This window comes from Notechis scutatus, chromosome 3 (assembly GCF_049901735.1).
Source record: "Notechis scutatus isolate UNSWTSFEM ecotype Mainland chromosome 3, rNotScu1.2, whole genome shotgun sequence".
NCBI lineage: Eukaryota > Metazoa > Chordata > Lepidosauria > Squamata > Elapidae > Notechis > Notechis scutatus.
The window spans coordinates 141,000,972-141,022,415 of record NC_142011.1 but is presented as its reverse complement, the minus strand read 5'-3'; the positions used below and the strand labels follow the sequence as shown (position 1 = coordinate 141,022,415).

At 41.4% G+C, this 21,444-nt stretch overlaps 1 protein-coding gene across 17 annotated transcripts in view; it reads left to right on the top strand.

The window, feature by feature from the left end:
* The window catches only part of RREB1 (ras responsive element binding protein 1), a 171,848-nt gene that overhangs the window by 19,461 nt on the left and 130,943 nt on the right, over nt 1–21,444 (top strand). For 6 of the 17 annotated variants that reach the window (XM_087961271.1, XM_087961263.1, XM_087961258.1 and 3 more), the window contains one exon: nt 13,107–13,266. The exons of the other annotated variants lie outside the window; for them this stretch is intronic. The gene's annotated coding sequence lies outside the window, so the exon portion shown is untranslated. The remainder of the gene's footprint in view (nt 1–13,106; nt 13,267–21,444) is intronic. 17 annotated transcript variants of the gene reach the window in all.

Sequence of the window (21,444 nt, the reverse complement as noted above, 5' to 3'; positions counted from 1 at the left end):
CTTTATTTTGGGTCCCCCCTGGGGCCAGGAAAGCAAAAAATGGAAGGGGGGAGGGTTTTGTTTTTTTTGCCTTCCTGGGCCTCAGGGAAGCTCCTGGGCGAAGCAGTAAGTGAGGGGAATCCTGACACATCTGATTGTAGGAACAGCTGATTGTTGGGAGGGGGGAAAAGAAATACCTTAAGGAGTGACTGGGTGAGCTAGCGCCAGGCTAGCGGGATGAGCGAGCATCGGGTGGGCGGGGCGACCGAGCGACGACCAGGCGACCAGGTCGGGGGTGTGGCCAGCCAGAAGTTACTACCGATTCGGTGACCCACACCAAATCCTTGCTACCGGTTTGCCTGAACCAGTGTGAACTGGCTGAATACCACCACTGTTTCAGTAGTACCCCAAATGCAGTATTTAGAAGCTGAGGCTAGAGATTGTAGCTCAGTTTTGCAGCTTTGAGTTGCCTTGAAGATTCATCCTGTTCTTTTGTTCTTTTGTTATTAACATCAAGGGTATAAAATATGTCAGTAGCCCTCATCTGTACTTCAGAGCCCCCCCCCCCAAAAAAGGACTAATTTTTGTGCATTTGGGAATTTGAATTGTTTTTTTTTTTTTTTAAGGAAAAGTGGATGCCTTTAAGTTTTGTAGAAGTGTAAAATTCCAGTGTCATCCTTTAAGCTGAGCTTATTTTGAATCCTTTGTTTGTCTATTTTGGAAATATGATCCTGAGCACACTATGCAAATACAGGTATGGTATTTGAGCTGATGAACATTGCATGTTCCTGATCTGCGTGAAAGTAACTTCAGCAAGCTCTTCTTCATTTTCAAATTATAAATCCTAAGCAGAATCCTAGCATTGTTCAACAGATTTTTCGAGGCTATTCTAGGTCAGATGAGTATGTACCAGCTGAAGTTTAATCCAGTCAGGAAATCTGCTGGTTTGGATAGAAACATGGAGTGAGATTGAAGATTCCCTGGAATATCAGGAATGTAGATTCTTGGGAATGTAGTTGCAACCCATGTAAGCCTTGTTGAAGCCTTGAGTTGATGTCCATCAGTGTAGCATCAATGACAGAGATGGATTTTCACTTAATAACATCAATTGTGGTTGTAAGTAGAAGACTTACCTCTATAAGATTTTGGCTACTGCGTAGTATGGTTCTGTGGCCATTACAAATGGAAAGAGATGGTCATCTTCTGCCCATTCCTTTTTTATACCCTTTTCATTTTCATTGAAGCCTTTTGCATTTGGCGACTACTGATTTCTTCTCAGAATGGAAAACCTTGCTCTCCCACTTGCTTTCCTCTGCAACAAGTTATTATTATTATTATTAAGATCCAACTTATTAAGGTTGGATCTCTGGCCCAGCATTGTGTTCTAGAAAGGGATGTAGGTTGCTCTTTTGAACCTACTCGTGGAGTTTGAATTGACGATAATGATGTCGTGACCATTCAGTCATGTCCGACTCTTGGTGATTCTATGGGGCCAGATCTCTCCACATCTTCCGATCTTACACTAATTATCTGATATATGATCATCAATCAAATGTATTGGAAGATACATACACTATGGCAATGTGACTATGAACCAGTTGCTTTTGAACTGGATTTTGCTTCCGTCTCAGACATATTGGTATAGATCAGGGGTGTCCAACCTTTCACCTTCCCTGGGCCACATTAGAAGATGAAAATTTGGTTTGGGCCGCACATATAATAAATTATTATAACATAATTATATTATAAAATTATATAATAAATTATAACTTATTTTTATTATTTATTATTAATTATTTATTAAAAATTATTTATTTTTTATTAATTTTCCAGCCAAATTTTGCGGGGTGGGGGGGCGGTGGCGGCGGGGTGGGGGGGCGGGGGCAGAAGCGGCAGCGGCGGCAGAAACAGCAGCAGCGGGGGCAGAAGCAGCGGCGGCAGCGGGGGCAGAAGCAGCGGCGGCGGCGGGGGCAGAAGCGGCAGCGGCGGCAGAAACAGCGGCAGCGGGGGCAGAAGCAGCGGCGGCAGCGGCGGCGGGGGCAGAAGCAGCGGCGGCGGCAGCGGGGGCAGAAGCAGCAAAGGCAGCGCCCGCCTTTTCTGTTGCTGCTTGGCGTGGCGCTCGCCTCACCCCGCCTCGCGCCTGCCTCTCCTCCTCCTCCTCCTCGCTGGCTCTTGCCAGAAGGTTGGGGTGGGCACTGGACCGCATTATGAGGTGACCTGGGCCGCATGCGGCCCACGGGCCGTGGGTTGGACAAGCCTGGTATAGATCAACACTTTTTGAAACCAAGAATCTTGACAGGAACAATACCCAATATTCAAATTAACATCCCAACTGAAAATTAAATTATAATAGTAGCATTTATAGAAAGTTAATCACTACATAGTATATATATATAGAGACCAGTCATCAATATATGAAAAGCTTGCTTTGCAACGTGTTTTGAAAATAAATTCTGTATTGACCTTGTTGAACTAAGGCTACACACTTCAAAAGAGTTTCTTTGGTATGACCAGGTCTTATTCTCAAGAATGCATGTAGATATATACTTGCCCAGATTAAAAGGGTGTGATGGTTAAATTCACTGTGGAACCTGGGGGCCCGATGAGTTCTAGTCCTTTCTTGGGCATCTGAGTGACCTCGGGCCACTTACTCTGTCAACCTTAGGAAGCAGGCAAGTAAGTGGTGAACCACTTCTGAAAGCTTGCCAGACAACTGCAGAGACTGGTCTCTGCAGTGACCAGGAGTCAGTACTAACTCAAAGGCACAAAACAATCCCCTTTAAATACTTTGCCATTTCTAGTTGCTAAAATTACTCTGGCCAGTACATACTGTTTAACAAAAGGAAGTACAATTTTTTGCTAAATGTGTTTTAAAATTTGGACAAACATTAAACATGAATCTTCATTAGAGAAAATGGAAGCATGTTCATAAACAAGTTTTGACATGGTTCCTGTCTGTGGTACACTTGTAACAGGAATAGATTTTGTATTGTTTAATCTATTTAATAATTTAGATAAATGTGACTGATAGCTTTTAAACAGGTATAACTTCAGATTTCTAGACTTTGGGGGGAATATTATTCCTGGAAGACCACAGGTTGATACCCTACAAACATTTCTCCTGTTTAACTCTATAGCCCCAACTATTTAGCTCACATTCATTTATTGTTCTGCAGCTAGTTATAGATGTTTTGGAAATATCTTACTTCTTGGTCCATTCACAAATGAAAGGGAAGGAAATTGTGTGAATTACTTTCTTGGTTACACAGAAGAACCTCAGTTCTGAGTACCTAACCTGAATTGTATCAGATCTACAACAATGGAATGTAGTACATCACTTATTTTGGTTCATCATTTTTCTTTATATGCAGTGATTACGATTTAGCAGAATAGAATGCAGGTGGTGAATTATGGTACATATGCTGCTACTGTATATATTTATTCAGTGTAGGAATTGTGTTTCTATCATAATGTGGGAGTTTGGATTTGGAATGTTTACTCGAGATCATTTAGCTCTTACAAACATTGTGTCTGAACTCATTTGAATACAATGGTGACTTTTGCTTATTTTTTCCAGAAAGGGTACAGAAAGGTTATATGGTGTACAGCAGGGGTCCCCAACCGCCGGTCCGCGGACCGGTACCGGGCCGCGGAACAAGCCTTACCGGGCCGCTGGTTGCTGGCGCCGCCATCTTTTTGGTAAAAAGCAATTTTTCGTCAAAAAAGATGGCGGCGTAGCGCTTCGGTGAGCTTTTCCGGTAGAAAGCCATTTCTACCCGAAAAAGCTCACCGAAGCGCTGGTGCCGCCATCTTTTGACGAAAATCACTTCCGGTGACGTCACCGGAAGTGATTTTTCGTCAAAAAAAATGGCGGCGCCCAGCTGACGCCGGAACCGGGCCGCGGCGCCCAGCTGACGCCGGAACCGGGCCGCGGCGTCGAAAAGGTTGGGGATCCCTGGTGTACAGTATCAGTAGTTCAATGATATTTTCCAAATGCTATTATTTCTAAGTGTGGCCTCTAGACGAAGCAGAGGTAGAAAGGGTGTTGTGTATATGTCCACTCACAAAACTTTGGACTGGTTTATGTATATATTTTCATTGATTGATTATGTGTCATTGAGTCATCTTCATCTTCTAGTGACCATATCGTTTCTTCACGAATAGCATTTCTCAGTAATTAAAAATATAACAATTAAATGAATATATTCTTTTTAAGAATTAATATGTCACTGCCATCAGTAATTAATTCACTGTTAAATTTCTTCAGAATAAATGTGGATATAGCTCTTGATTTGTAGTCTAACATAGTAGGAAACTTACTAACCTTTGGGGTCTGATTTTCTTCAATAATTTCCATTCTTCAATTTCTGGGTATTGACTTCTAATTTGTGATTAACGACATCCAGGCTACCTCTGTCTGCAAGCTACCATCTTGAATTTGTGTGATTGGTTTATGTATTTATAAAGCAAGGGTGGGATGCAAATATTTTTTACAACCAGTTCTGTGCGCGTGGCTATGTGGATATGGCCATGTGACTGGGTGGGCGTGGCTTTTATTGTGCAGCACCCACCTCCCCCGCTCCATTTTTTTTGCCTCCTGGCCTCAGAGAAGCCTCCTAGGAGGGCATTTTTGCTCCCAGGAGGCTTCCCTGAGGCCCAGGAAGACAACAAATGGAGCATGGGGTGGGGGGCCCACGCAGCACCCCCCCCACGGGCCCCTTTTTGCCTCCTGGGCCTCAGGGAAACCTGGGCGAAGCAGTAAGACAGCGAGGGGGATTTTGGCACAGCTGATCATAGGAACAGCTGATCGTCGGGAGGAAAAAAAATACCGGTTTGGCCGAACCAGTAGCTGTTTTTTTTTACTACAGGTTCACCCGAACTGGTCTGAACTGGTAGAATCCCAACACTGTTATAAAGGTAACTTTCTGTAATAGTTGCCAATCTCTTTTGCCCCATATTCTTTCTTTGCACAACGCTTCCCTTCCTAATTGGTGTTTTGGTTCAGTATCGGATACTTTTCTTAAAGAAACAAGCGCATCCGTTGTTCACCTTCATTCATAACTGCAATTAAGTTTGAGACTAGATTGCGGGTTTTGCAACTGGGAAGAATGCTAATGTCTCAAGTTTATTTTTAAAGCAAGATAGAGAACAGAAGATGAAATGTATGTATATTTTAAAATAATGGAGGATTAGTGAGATAGTCACCTTTTTTTTAATTTTTATTGGTTTTTAAGAACAAACATAAACAAACAAAACATAAAAACATCAAGCTATCTTCCATATGTGTACATACAGTGTGCCGGTTGGTTTACAAATTGTTTTGTGATTCCATTTTGTAGTCTTCAATTACAATTACATTGCATATAATCTCATATTTTCAATCAAAAATTAAATACCTTAGTATCATTATTAATCAATCATTTGACTATACTTTTATTCATTCATGTTTTACAAGATAATCATAATTTACTTAGTTTATTTTATAACAGTTCATATTATCATCCCAAATTTATCCTAAAGTCATTTTGTAGATATAATAAGAAAGAAGTACATCTTTATATATTTATTATTTTCTAAAAGTCTACATATTTCATTACTGTATTTTATTGTCTAACCATTGATAGAAAAGATCCCAAATTTTATAAAATTGTTTATCCTCTTGTTCTCTAATTTCAAATGTCAATCTACTCATTTCAGCACATTCCAATATTTTCTTAATGATTTCCTCCTGTGATGGTATTTTCTCATTTTTCCAGTTTTTAGCAAATACAATCCTATCCGCTGTTAATACATTTACAATCAGGTATTTCAAATCTTTACTATATATTTCAGGTAAAATTCCCAATAAAAATATCTTTGGTTTCAAGTCTATATATTTTTTTGTCATTTTTTCCAACCACATGTGGATTTAGTCCAGTATTTTTTAGCATCCGCACAGGTCCACCACATATGGTAATATGAGCCAGGTGTCTGATGACATTTCCAACATTTTTCGGATTTATTCTTGAACATTCTTGCTATTCTTGTCGGGGGAAAATGCCACCTGTAAAACATCTTATACAAATTTTCTTTATATGCTGTTGACAATGTCATTTTATAATTTTGAGACCACAATTTTTGCCATTTCTCTAAATCGATCCCATATCCAAAATTCTTCCCCCAAGCAATCATAGTTTCTTTAACTTGTTCTGCTTCTAATTTAATTTCTAATAAATATCCATACAGTTTTTTAATCACCTTTTCATCAGTACCTGTCAAAATCTTATCTAAATCAGTCAATTTATCATAGAAACCTTCCATTTTAGAATCTTTATCATACCTTGAATGTATTTGCGCATATGAAAACCAATTCATCTTTATACCTTGTTCCTCTAGTTTTTGTATAGATTTGAGTTCACCCTTTTCATTCAATATTTCACCATATCTAACTGTTTGTTCCTTTTTGTATATTATAGGATAAGAAAATGCTTCAATAGTCGATAACCAGACTGGAATTTTCAAATAACATTGTCTTTTAATCTTCTCCCAGTTTAACCACAGAGACTCCCGTATATAATGTCTTCTAAAATACCCATGTGTTTTAGTTCCTTTATACCATAAAAAAGCATGCCACCCCAACAACAAATCATGTCCTTCTAATGTCAACAATCTAGTATTTCTTAGTGTTATCCATTCCTTAACCCACATCAGATTTGTAGCTTGATAGTACAACTCCCAATTAGGCAAACCAAATCCTCCTCTAATTCTAGCATCTTGCAAAAGTTTTAACTTTATTCTCGCTTTCTTACCTTGCCATATATATTTCAACACAATTTTATTTAGATCTTCAAAGTAATCTTTTCCAAGCCTAATTGGAATTGTTTGAATACAAGTATAAAATTCTGGGTAATATATTCATCTTGATTGTTGAAATTCTCCCTATTAGTGGCAGTTGTAAATTTTCCCATTTCGCCAGATCTAGGGCTATCTGCTGTTTAAGTTTGATAGAATTATTCTCTTTTAATGTACTACATCTTGCTGTCAAATATATCCTCAAGTACTTGATCTTATTCGTGACCTGAATTTTCAATAGGTCTGCCAGTTCTTCCTTTTGTCTTAATAGCATATTCTTTGTCAAGATCTTTGTCTTATCTTTATTTTCAAACCAGCCACCTTTCCATATGTCTCTATCTTTTCTATCAGTTTTGATGCTGTTTCTAAAGGGTCTTCTAAGATGAAAACCAGATCATCTGCAAATGCTTGCAAGGTAGTCACCTTCTAATAGAAGTTCTTTGTTGTCAATATGTACTGTTTGAATTTGTAATGCAGGCATTTGTTTGTCCAAGAGCAAGAAGCATAATTCATGGTACAGTCACTATAAAAACTGTTGATAGGGTTTATTTGTCATTGGCTGCCCCTAAGAAAACCCAATGTTGATATGGTAAGATGTTTGCCAAGAAATTGTTACATTTTTGGAAGTTTCAAACAACACACTCCTTTTGAAAGTTTTGTGATCTAAGTGTATTTTTTTAGTTGTGCTCAATTTTAAAACAATTTTTATTAAGATGTTGCTTATAAGATAAAACTGTGTCTTGCAAATGAGCAAAGTAATTATGGTTCATTATGTCCATTTCTGCTGCCAAGAACTAAGAAAAAAGAGTGTAAAAACCAGGTACAAACTGAAATTTAGGATTCAGATCTAAGCAGTATCTCAGTTCATGGTTTGTTACAAAAATAATAATATTTGCTTCTTTCTAGAAATGAGTTTTCACATCCTGTTAAACAAGAAACAGACAAGCTATATTTTGGCTTAATAATATATGTAAATTTCTCAGTTTTAAACTCTTGTCTTTGTAAACTTATATAGGGTACCTTGGTACTCAACTACTTTGAAACTTATTGATTTTGGTGCTCAGTGCATTTTGGTGTGAATATTTTTTCTGGGTACTCATTGTTTGGTATTCAACGCACAAGCTAAAACTTGTCATTAACTGCCTTGTGACTCACTACATTATTCCTTATGGGAAAATTTTGTTTGGCACTCATCATTTTTGGTACTCATTGTGCCTCCTGGAACCAATTAATTACTGAAGTACCACTGCATAAAATAAATAAGAAACTATTTCATATTTCAGTATTGGAATTTTGAATCCACATGAGCAACTGTACACTTCCAAATTGTGCAGTACAGTAATGTTGAAGCAAAGTGATTATATTAGAAATTCAGGAGGAAGCATAGGCACACATTTTCATTTAATAGGAGATAAAGTGGTTGATGCCATTTCCTTTTAGAGTTGTACAGGAGGGCATTCGCCCATGTAATTTCCTGCTGATCTTTCTGGAAGTAGAGAAGGATTCTAAGACCATACTTGGTTTTAGTAGTAAGTCCTCTCTGCTACTTAGGTTCTTCCAGTTAAGAAATAGATAGGACAAGAGTCCAGGCAAAGGGTTAATTCCATCTCCTAGCTGATTGGACTGAGTCTGTCAAAGCTGTTTAGCTCCACCTCTGTTGCTGGACCGCCTCCAGCTTTTGGCTCAGTCGTTCAGCCAGGACAGACGTTAATTTGCCTCTCTCTTCCTTAGCTGCATTGCAAAGGAAGACTTTTATTGGGGAAAATTTTTCTTTTTTTAAAAAAAAACGGCTCTACTTCACAGCTGATTAGCGGAGCTGTGAAACAGGTGTTTTGTCACTCCGGGGCTCCGATGTTGCCGGCAAAGGCTGCAGGGACCATTTTGGGGCTCCGCAGTGAAAGGAAGGCCACGTATTTAGCGGCCATCATAATTTGGCGGGAGGACTTGACCTGTTTCTCCAGGCCCTCCTACGCGCCATGCAGGCCAGTGCTGGGGCATTGGCCCCTCTACAGCAGCTGGATGGCGCGTTGTGCCGGTGGGGGAGTGTGCTCCTTAGCGCTGAAGTAGAATGGGCTCTACAGGCCTTGGGGCCACGCCCAATCCCAGTTTAGGCCCAAATTGCTTTGCAGCAGGCCCGGGTGGTGGCAATAGTGCCAGCAGGGCGTGGTAACATCCTGCTGAGGTAGCAGCGGCTGAAAAAGGAGTGGCCTGGACTATTGGGGGTTAGGATAATTGGATCCTCCCCCCCATCACCCCCCATTGAATTCTCGCGTGGGTGTGCATCGGACTGAAGCCTCTTTTTCAGTATGGCAGAAGCCCCTAGAGGAGGCAGGTCCTCTAGTGCAGGCACCCAGAGTTCCATGTCCTTGGCTCTTACTCATAAGAGCAAGCAAGGAAAGAAGGCCTTACCATCAAAGAAGGTCTCAAAAGAGGACAAAGATGCTTCCAGGAAAAGCTCTAGAAGCTCTAGGCGCTTGAGAAAGCTCTAGAAAAACAGATTGCAAAGAGCCAGAAGGTTCCAGTAGGAGGAGCAATAGATCATCTTCAAAGAGTAACTCAGCTGCTTCCCAACATAGTAAGGATCTTCCACAAGAGCAAGATCCTAGTCCTTCTACCAGGACAAGAGCTCAGGCCTGGTCCCCAGATGGGAATGAGGGTCCTGTTATGCAGCAATTACCTGCAGTGGGCAGGCATTATGGGGATCCCCAAGATTTGGCCTTTCGTTCAGAGCCTTGGCAACAGCAGACTGTCCGACTTAGGCCAGGAGTGGAAGCAATGTTCACTCCTACAGCAGCAGGACTTAGGGCCGCTGCTGTAGGAGAGAAAATTCCTGTTAATATGCAAGTCATTATAGACAGGGACATCCGGAAAGGCATAGTTGAAGGAATCCAGAGGTTTCAACATCATTCCTTGCAGTCTTCGGACATATCTGTGATCCCACCAAGAGAACAGGTGGGGCACTTGTTTGAAGGGGGTTCTCTAATCCAGGACCCTAGATCTCCTGATCCTTCAGTATATGCTTCTTCTTCCCTGGCGGGGGAGGGAGATAAAAGAGAGCCTGACCTTTCTGAGGATGAGGGTTTGGTCCCTGATTAGCCAGCCTTTACCGATCTGTTCCGTTGCTGTTTAAGGCCAGAAATACTGCCAATCTGGGTCCAGATGCTGATGACGGAGATCCCAGCAGAGATGCTCCTATGGAGTCTGATACTCTGTTTGATAAGCCAACTATTCGAGCGGAGGTTGTTCCATCTCCTAAGCTCTTCCTTAAGGTGGTACACAAACAGCTGGATACACCTGCTTCAGGTCCTTGTCTATCTGCTACTGATCGTAGATTTTTCAACATGGGTCTGGAACTTACCAAGAGCCTGCAAGTTCCAGTGGTCAATGGACCTGTGGCGGCCTTGGCGTCATCTGCACCTTCTGATCCTGAGGCGGTCCTCAAGTCTGAGGACAATAGGATTGAACAGTTGTTGCAGAGAGCACATCAAGCAGCTGCTTGGGGAGTGAAGGCATCCATGGCTGCTTCTTTTTTCACTAGAGCCTCACTAAGATGGCTATGACAGCTACAGGATAGGCTTCCAGTCTCAGATATTAGAGCTCACCAGGATATTAATAAGTTGGTTGCGGCTGCAGAATTTACTCCGGATGCCATTCTGCATGGAGCCAGATTTGCAACTAAGGCCATTGCTGCTTGGTTGGCAGCTAGACATATGTGCTGGCTTCGACATTGGCAGGCGGATGGCAGGAGAAAGTGGAAGTTGGCCTCAAATCCAGTTCTAGAGAATTGGTTGTTTGGAGATTCCTTGGATACTCTACTCGTGGAGTCCAGAGATAAAAGGAAGGTGTTACCGGCTCTCTACAAAAGGGCAGAGTCTTGCCTTGCCCCATACTTTAGACGACCATCTTTTCGGTTGGAGCCGGGTCCCAGTTTTCAACGGTTTCAAAGGCCTCCTTACCAGCGTTCTGATCAACCTCATGATCGAGCAGGCAAGGGCAGGCAACAATATTCAGGCAAACAGCCCTTTCCGTCCATTCTGTCGCCAACGCTAACGGCATCCCCAGCCCTCCCATAGGTGGCCGCTTGGCCAGTTTTGCTGATAGATGGGAGGAGATTACGTCAGACACCTGGGTATTAAATACAGCAAGGTTGGGCCTTTTCATGGAGTTCTGATCCATTCCTCCGAGGTTTTTCATTTCATGTCCTATTTCTAGAGACAAGGTAAGGAGCGGGCTCATGGAGTCTGCCATCCAGCATTTGCTGGATCTCTAGGCCATCCAGGGAGTTCCCATAGATCAACAAGGATGGGGATTTTATTTGAGAAGCCTCAGGGGGAATGGAGGGCAATTCTAAATTTGAAATGGCTCAATAGATACCTCATTTATCAGTGTTTTAAAATTTGACGGAGGCTTATCTCCATATTCCTATCTGCCATTCACATAGATGTTTCCTTCATTTTTGTTATGAAGGGTGCCATTTTTAATATAGGACCTTCCCATTTGGATTATCCTCTGACCCCAGGGTTTTCACTAAAGTGTTAGCTATCCTGGTAGTGCACCTTTGTACAATTCAATTGACTCAGAGATTCGGTCAGCCCTTGGTGAACCTGTTTGCCACACCAATCAATGTGCAGTTGCCACAATTTTTCACCAGGTTGTCACCCCAGGGGCGGAGGGGACCAATGCTCTCCGTAGAAAATGGCCTCCACACCTGTTATATACCTTTCCTCCTCTGCCACTGTTATTGGCAGTGGTACGGAAGATCCTGGCGGAGAGGACGGAGGTCATTCTCCTGGCTCCCTGTTGGCCCCAACGTCCTTGGTTCGCGGATCTGGTGAACTTATTGGTGGCTCTACCCTGGTGAATTCCTAAGAAAGAAAGATATCTCTCTCCTCCAGGGGATCCTGTACATCCAATCCCCAGTGGCTACAACTGACAGCTTGACGCTTGAGTAGAGCGCTTTAAAACGCGACAAGTTATCAAGCAAGGTAATATACGGACTATTCAGGCTCCCAGGAGACCTTCCACAATTCGCATCTATGACGTTGACATGGCAAGCTTTTTGCCTTTGGTGCTCTAAGTCAAAAATTAAGCCTATAGAGGCGTCGATAGTCTAGATTCTGGATTTCTTGCAGGTAGGGCTAGATAGGGGTCTTTCCTCTAATACGACATCAGGTGGTGGCCCTGTCATTGGTGTTGACATGTGGAAGGTTAGAATAGCTGGCACATCACCGACTATTCTCAGATTCCTCAGAGGTGCTTCTAACCTACAGCCACCAGTGGTTCACAGGTATCCCACTTGGGACCTGTCAAAAGTATTACTGTCCCTGACTAAAACACCATTCGAACCTCTCAGGTTGACAAGTTTATATCTTATGACTGTTAAGGTAGCCTTCTTGGTTGCTATCACATTGGCCAGAAGAGTATCAGAGCTGGCGGCTCTCTCAGTACATCCAGACCTGTGTATATTTCACCCACACAGGGTGGTTTTGAGATTGGACCCAGCCTTTATTCCGAAGGTCAACACATGGTTCCACGGAGCGCTAGAGTTGGTTCTTCCAGATTTCTACCCCAACTCGTCCCATGCCTTGGAGAAATCTTGGCATACTCTAGATCAGGGGTGTCCAACCTTGGCAACTTTAAGAGTTGTGGACTTCAACTCCCAGAATTCCTCAGCCAGCAAAGCTTAAAGTTGCCAAGGTTGGACACCCCTGCTCTAGATGTTCATAGGGCCTTGAAGATCTACATAAAAAGGACTTCTGACTTCTGCAAAATGGAACCCCTATTTGTTTCTTTTCAACCTGCCTCGTTGGGTTGTAAGGTAACTCCCTCTACAGTGAGCAGGTGGATCAAGTCATGTATTTCCAGGGTGTACATGAGTCGCTCCCAACTAGTACCAAGCGGGGTCACGGCCTATTCTACACGTAGCATGGCCACGATGGTTATGTGGGCTACACAAGTTTCAATTGAGGAGTTCTGCAAGGTAGCCACTGGACATCCCCATCTTCGTTTATCTGGAATTATTGCTTGGACGCTTTTGCATCGGTGGATGCAGCGTTTGGCAGACGGGTTCTGCAGAGAGTCCACACGGAGCATGGGGATCAGGACCAGACATGAGCCCTCCCGTGGACACTCCAGCTTTGGTATGTCCCTTTGCCTGGACTCTCGTAACCATACAAGGGAGAATCTTACCTGATACGCCTGTTCTCCTTGTAGGTCAGAGAATCCAGCCCCGCCTCAGTGGTCTGGTCCAGGGCATGGGGGAGGCTGATAATCTTGTTCTTGATTTTTCGTTTCAGGGGCATGTCCTGTCTGTCATGTTGTCTTGCCGAAAGCTGGGGGCGAAACAGCAACAGAGGCGGAGCTAAACAGCTTTGACAGACTCCGTCCAATCAGATAGGAGACAGAGTTAACCCTTTGCCTGGACTCTCTAACCTACAAGGAGAATAGATGCATCAGGTAAGACCAACGCCCTTTCTCACCCTGAATATGCCCTCCAAATGTGTGAGCTTAAACTCCTAGGATGTTCAGTAAAGCAATTTATTGAAAAAGATGTGACTGCCCATCTTAAAGCAGACAATTCCAAGTGGCTAAAAGAACAATAAAAACACAGATAAACCAACCACAAACAGAAAAGGGGTGTGTGTGTCACACACAGTATAACTAATCCCCAAGCTCCAACTTTACTCTCCTATTTTGGAAGGATACTGTGATCTGGGGATGGCTATATTTTAGCGTCACGTTATATCACTTGGTGTTACTTCCTCCTGCAAAGTGACATTTGTACAGCTTGGTCATCTTTGTTCCTTTAACATATTATCCCCTTTCTTACCTTGGATATGTCCTTCAAATGTGTGGGCTTAAACTTAAACATTAACACAGTAATTTGCTGAAAAATACCTATGTACAGGTACTCCTCGACTTACAACAGTTCATTTGGTGACCACTTGGAGTTACAAGATCACTGAAAAAAAATGACGTGTTTTTCACACTTATGACTGTTGCAACATCCCCATGGTCACATGATCAAATTTTGGATGCTTGACAACTGGTTGATATTTATGATGGTGGCAGCGTCCCAGGGTCATGTGATTCCCTTTGGCCACTTTCTGAGAAGCCAGATTCACTTAACAACGGCGCTCCTAATTTAACAACTGCAATGATTCACTTAACAACGGTGGCAGGAAAAGTCGTAAAATGGGGCAAAACTCAGTCAACAAATTTCTCACTAACATAAATTCTGGTCTCAATTGTGGTCATAAGTCGAGGACCACCTATATATGGTTCCCTTTCCTGTGGTACGTTTTCCCTTCCTTTTCTCAGTTTCCTGGGCTTCTGAGAAGGTTTCAGCATTACCAGGTAGACCATACAGGAACCATGGTCAGATAAGCTAATTCTGCTGAGGTGTATAAACTAGATTAACAACATCTTGCAAGCTTGAAACTGCAATTCTTCTGCTCTTACCCCAGTTTAATTACGGAGCCTCTTGCTCTGTCCATTATGCAGTAATGGGCTATACCTCTTATCTGAGTGTTCCTTAGGCAGCATCTCTTCCTCTGACTCCCAAGGTCATTCCCCCATACCATTACAGAAAATGACAAGCCCATTTTTTCCAGGGGCCTGAACTCTTCGCTTGAAACAATCTTGAGAATTGCAAGTTCTACAGCCTTGGTATGAGCCAGTATGCTTTCTCATGTAAATGTCTACGTAATCTTGAGATGAATCTCAAGGTTGGAAATTTGTACGTCTCTGATGCTTAGGAAGTGGTGCAAAAGAAGTGTGTTTTACGTGCAGGTACTTATAAGCAAATGTGCGCAGATGTTGCAGTTTCAGGATGGAGATGCTGCGCCCCAAGTGTAACCCAGAAAACTTGGACTGGTGCGATAGAGCACTGTTTTATCTTGGATAAAGATGATGAAGGCCAACAATCTAGGATGCTTCACCTAGTAGGACTAGGGGTGGCTAACCTTTTTGAGCTCCTGTGCCAAAAGTTGTGCGCGGGCTGGCACTTGCGCACTTGCACGCCATCACCTAGAAGGCAATGCGTGCCCCCCCACGCCCCATGCGCATGCAATCCCCTCATGCCTCTCGCGCCGGCCCCCCTTACCTGCCTACGCATCACAGCTGATTTTTGGCTGGTTTGAGGCCTATTTCAGCCTCCCAGAGGCTTGAAAAAAGTCTCTGCAGGTGACGAAATGGGCCTATTCGGCCTGCAGAGGCCAAAAAAGGCCTCAAACCAGCCGAAAATCAGCTGTGAGGCACATGCATGCACAGTGAGGTAAGTTTGCCTGCGGCTCGCGTGCCAGCATAAATGGCTCTGTGTGCCACAGGTTCCAGTGGTGGGATTCAATTTTTTTTAACGACCGGTTCTGTGGCCGTGGCTTGGTGAGCATGGCAGGGGAAGGATACTGTAAAATCCTCAGTCAGAGGTGTTATTTGCTGGTTCTCCTAACTACTCAATTTCCGCTACCGGTTCTCTAGAACTGGTCAGAACCTGCTGAATACCACCTCTGATAGGTTCGCCCTCACGGGGCTAGGCCTATGAACCAGGCTTAGGTTTGCGTAAGGCTCCGCTGCTGTTTTTCTGTGTTTAAGGGCATAATATCAGTTGCTAAAAGCAAGCCCTGAAGCTGAAAGTGGCTCATAGTAGCAGATAAAATGGTAAGAAAAAGTTCGTGACAGCTTGTGAGTGGTAGTGTAATATTCAAGATCAGGCAGATAGTCTTTCCCATAAACTGCAACCTGTTGATGTGCTTCCCATTATTTCCCACTGAGTTTCAGTGTATAATAGTAAGCAAAAAGCTGGACTTGAATGTGACAAACATATCCTATGCCATCCGTGGAGTCACTTGGGCAAACTATAGTGGATGTAATTTGGAAAATGAAACAAAGAAACCAAGTACCTAGGTATTTCAAACTAGAAACTATAGTATTGGACTATAATTTAACGCATGGATTGGTAGCACACCCCAAACTGGACTGAATTCAATGCAATAAATTTATTATAAAGTATGATTTAATTTGATAATTTACATTGTGTTAAGCATCATTTTTGGCATTCATTATTAGCTGAAATGTAACAGTTTTTAATATTTTGACATGAGTATATAATTTTGTGTGTTGTGCATCTGTGGAAAGTCTTCAGAAACAAGATTTTTAAGAAGTGATTGGATAACCATTTGATAACCATAAATTAATGGTATATTAGAAATCTATTATCTCCATGATGTTTTAAAATCCTTGGTTTATTCAGCTGTATTATATTCATTCTTTTATGGTTATATATTTTCTTTAATATTTTCAGTTAAAAAGGCAAATAAAATATTAAAATTTTGGTTGCTGAGTGAGAGATATAGGCTGAGAGCTTTGGTTTTTGAGGATATGGCAAATCTAATGCATCTGGTTAATTAAGCCGGTTTATACGATTCCATTTTGGGAAGGTGTTCTGACTAATGCTGCTGTAATTAAAAACAGAGAGGGAACTTTGGGCTTTCCAGCAACTGTTTTCTATTTAATTATTAGATTTAATCTGTTTAACAATAGGTTGTTAATATATTTCTGTATATAATATATAGTAAGATTTTATAATACTGACTCTTAAGTATAATCTATTGAGCAGAAGCAAACAAAAATATCTTAATAATGCCAAAAAAAGTCTATTCTCTTAATGCTTTCTTAAATGCAAGTTTAGATTTGTCTTGGGGTTTTGTGTTTTTTTCACAAATTAAAGATAAAAATAATATTTGAAAACAAATGAATCTTTGTAATAGCATGTTGAGCTGTGTAGTGTTCCAAATTAACCATAGTTCTTTAAGGTGTATTAAGGTGTATTTTTAAGCACACCTGAATCAGTAAACTTTGCTAAATTCAGTGGGGCGTGCTCGAATCATGCTATATTTGATATCTAGATGACTGGTTTGTCGACGCTTGCCATGGTGAACAGCGGTCATTTGTTACTTCTTTGAGAACTGCCAACTTACCAGGAGAAAAATCTTGTCTCACCTGTTTTTAGTATCTTGTAACAAGAGCTTGCTATGTAAAAAAAATAAATAGGTGAAAATGTTTGCCTCATAAAGACACAGTTGTCTGTCTATCTGCTAATATTTCTGGAATCAGATGAAGAGTTAGCAATCTCATCTGGACAGTATCTGTGTAACTAATGTAAGTGACTTGTGCTTTCATTATGTCATCCTGCCTGTTTTTAATATCAATTATTTTGACAGTGTTGGTCATTATTTAAGGTGTTTGACTAGAAGAAAAAAGACCCACATTCTAGTCCAGCTTCATCCATGGAAGAACACTGGATAATTTTGGACCTTTCACAGTTTTTCAGCTCAGCCTAGCTCCTAGGATTGTGTTATAGTAAAAAAATGAGAGAAGTTTGCCATCCTGATGTCCTACACAAAAGATAGGATACAAACCTAATAGTAAATAGAGTTGGAGAGCGAGTGAGTCTTCTTCTCACTACTACCTGTCTTTTTTTTTGGGGGGGGGGAGGGGAAATGAGAAACATTGTGTTTTTAAATATCTATGGAGATTCTCAGTCATCCAGGTGCTTCTCATCCATTAAGCTTCTTGCTGAAGCTGAAGAGGCTTCTCGAATGAGAAGTGAAATGTCTTCAAAAAAAAAAACAAACCCCAAGAAAGGCCAGTTGCCTCTTGAAAAAGCACCTTTGGGACATAGTGTTTTTAATTTGATAAGAAATGGCCTTTCTCTTTTTTCCTTTCACTTGCACAAAAAGAAGTTGAATGAAGAGAAGAACAACAAGGCTCAGATGGAGATGAATTTCTGCCTACCTGCCTGCTTGCCTTGAAGAGCAAGGCTTTAGAGCAGGAGTCTCCAACCTTGGCAACTTTAAGACTTGTGGACTTCAACTCCCAGAATTCTATCCTCAGTCAGGAATTCTGGGAGTTGAAATCCACAAGTCTTAAAGTTGCCAAGTTTGGAGACGTCTGATCCAGAGCTAGTCCTTGACATATGACTGTCCGTTTAACAGTGAAGTTACGATGACCTCAGAAAAAAATGACTTACAACCTGTCCTTGAAGTTACAAGTGTCACACCACCACTATGGTGATTGCAATTTGGCAATCTTGTGCAATCACAATCTTGTGATTGCAATTTGGCACTTAGCAGCTGGCTTGCATTTATGATAGTTGGAGTCTCTTGTGGTCACATACTCATGATTTGCAACCTTCCCAGCCGACTTTCAACAAGCGAAGTCAATTGGGAAAGCCAGATTCACTTAATGACGCGATTCACTTAACAACTGAGATTCACTTCATGACCATACTTAACGGCCATGATAAAAATAGCCATAAAATCTGGTCCAGTCACGTGATGATTTGCTTAATGACGGCATCGCTTAGCAAGTGGAATTCTGGTCCCAATTGTGGTTGAACTTTGAAGACTACCTATAGCACCTTTAACTGTTTTTTTTTTTAAAGCACACATTTTGCACATGTCTTCTTGCCGTATATCTGCCATTGAACAGTAGCAAGGGCTACCTCTATTACCTTTGCTTTTTTTTTTTTTTAAAAAAAAAAGGAAGCACAAATTTTGCAGCAAGTTTTCTTGCCATGTATTTGCAATGAAAATGGAAGCTTTCCCTGTTGGACTTCTGCTTTGTAGATATGAACAAATAATTTGATCCTAAGCATCCTTTCAGTCTGATGATGTGTATATAAGTCTATGCTGAGTAAAAAACTTGTTCAAATCTAAGCCAGTGAATATAAAGTGCAGGTTACCTTGCACTTATTTGTGAATCCTTGTTTTGTAGAGGGAGAAAACGTACAACATAAGGTTGTCAAATTGTTTGGAAAAATCCTAGCTTGATGTGTTTCTGCATCAAACAGGAGCCTCAGCTGCAGAAATGGGTAAATTTCTTCACAGCAGAGGAGATCTGGTAAAAAGTTGGCAAAAGCTCTCCTGTTCCTTAAAAATAGTATTATGAGAGAGGTATACGAAAAGTGCCTGAGGGGAGGTTAGAGTAGAAGAATGAGTACTGTAGGCCTCATGGTTGGCAAGTAGGCCTTCTTGCTTGGCTTGAGAAAGTGGGATCTGCTGGGGGTGTGGAGACACCTCTCTGCACAGACAAAAGAGGCTGCAGGAGTTTAGATACTGTTACGTGCAAAGCAGCAAATAATCATTGCTTTGCAGAAACAGGGAGGGGCTCCACAGAAGTGGAGGATGTTCATTCATTGGTGAAGGGCAAGGGCAGCAAAGAGGCACAGCGGAGTTGTGGGGCAGGGTGGGGGGGGTGCTGGCAGCAACACCTCTTCCCTCTCCCTGCCCTATAAACAGTCCTCCCAGCTGGCAGCCTGAGGATTTGTGATAGTGTGAGCGAGAAAAGGGGGGAGGTGGGCAGATTTCTTCAGTACCTCTGCTGTGTAACCCGTGGCTTCAGCTTGTCAGGCTTTGCAATTCAGAGGTGTTTTTTCTATGGGTGCGGTTTTTTAAAGGCGATGAAAAACTTTCCCTCTTGGCTTTCTCTGCATCTGAGTGTGCGTCTCTCTCCCCCCTCAGTTAGTTTCTTGTTTTCTTTCCTTTGTGCCCTCCTGCCCGAGAGGATCAAATGCAGGGGGGGGGGAAATGATGTTGTGAAATCAGAGCTCAATCAGAATAGATCTGGAAGGGACCTTGAGGTCTTCGAATCCACCACCACCCCTGCTCAAGCAGGAACCCTGTAGTATTTATTTTAGACATGTGGCTTTCTAGTCCCTTCGTAAAAACCCCCAGGGATGAAGCACCCACAACTTATTGTTGTTATTAACTTATTGAATCCTATTGTTTCTCTTATTCTTCTTTTATTTTTCTTATATGTACCCATTTCATGTATTCACAACTATGTATACACTTATACTTATTATCTTGTAAACAATTGGCAAATCAAATAAATAAATAAAATAAAAAATAAATAAACTTCTGAAGGCAAGCTTCTTTCACTGGTATATTGTCTTCACTGTTAGGGAGTTTCTCTGTAATTCCAGATTGCTTCTGTCTTTGATTAGTTTCCATTCATTTGTGTGTGTTTCCACCAAATGTTGTGTTATATATCAATTGCTGATACAACACACATTTGGTCCTCAAAAGTACACCTTGTTGTATAGGAGCAACAATTTTTTATCTGTTTTTCCTCGGGTGCTATCTTTGTATGCCACAGCTGTCAAGTGTGAATTTAACACCTTAACACTCTCCTTTAATTCCTTCCTCAGCCTCTGTGGGTTTGCTGAGAAGAAGGGGTACTTGAATTAACTTTAGGAGTGTGGTGGTGAGGACAACTCGGTGGTATCACCTTTTAAAGTTGCTTTGTTTCTCTGCAGCAAGGAAATTGACACAGTAGGAGTTTGCCAGAAGTAATACTTTTCAGGAAGGGATAACCAGGATTTCAGAGCAGAGTGGTTTGGTGATAAATGAACCATCAATATGTTTTCACCCAGATGGCCTATGTGGAACTTAAAAATAAAAAAAACTTACTTCATCAGGGAAAGCAAATATTTTATTTACCAGATTGTGTATTCAGGATGCTTTAGCAGAAATGTTGGTGTTATTGAGTTTCTGGGTTTTTTCCTCTCTTCATTTTTTTTGAAATGTTAATTTTTGTGCATGTATATCAAGCAGCAACTATTTCTGTTCAACCTGGAACAACAATATACTTTCATCCTACTCGTTCTAGAGATAATTAGACATTTATCCTTAAATGCAAAGAAGTTATCAAGGACAGTTGAGCATTAATTGAGTCAGCATAATCCTTTCTCTGCTACCTGTTATTTCTTTTATGCAAAAGGGTTTATTTTGTATACATTAAGGATTGAGGACCAGTATATTATCATTATTTACATAATGCGTTTATTTTTAAATGCGTTTATAGTTTTCTTTTTCCAAGTATAACAGTTTTGTTTTCTTTTTTTATTAGAGATTAAGTAGCTGCAGCTCTTTAAACAATCTGGTTGTCTGGTGTTTGACACTAGCATTGTGACCTGAATTATCTGTACATCCAGGATATGGTTTTGAATCCCTGTTTTTGTCAGCTGAACATAAAAGCGCAAGGGTCTGGCTCATAATATATCTTCATGCACATTTTTATGTTACACTTAAGGGGAATTTTTTACCCTCAGCTTGAAGAACAGTCAGACTAATAGAATAACAGAGTTGGAAGTCTAACCAAATCCCCTGTCCAAGCAGAAAAATCACCTTTATGAGAAGGATTTGTGAAATTAAGAGGAATGAATTATACAATATACTTCGTATAGGGGATGTAAATCTGTGTGTGTATATGCATGAAGAATGAGCTAAAAAATTAACCATCTGCATGAGGCATTTAGAAATAACCCTTGGACTCAACAATGCCATAAAGATTACATACACGTTTGTGAGCCTGGGCTGATCTTCTCCTCATCTGGTCTGGCTGTGGTTTCCAGCCAAAGATTCACTCTTTTGGAAAGAATCTCACTTTTGGTGCTGAAGTATTTTTTCACTTGGTAAATGAATGCAATATGTTAACACTCCTGTAAACCCTAGAATTGCTTGACTGCCCCTTGCCCTGCCTGCTTTGTACTGGCTGAAAAGGTACCATTGTTTGTTCTGCAAACACTGGGCAATGTTTGTTTCCAAGGTGACTGTAGTTCTATTGCTGCTG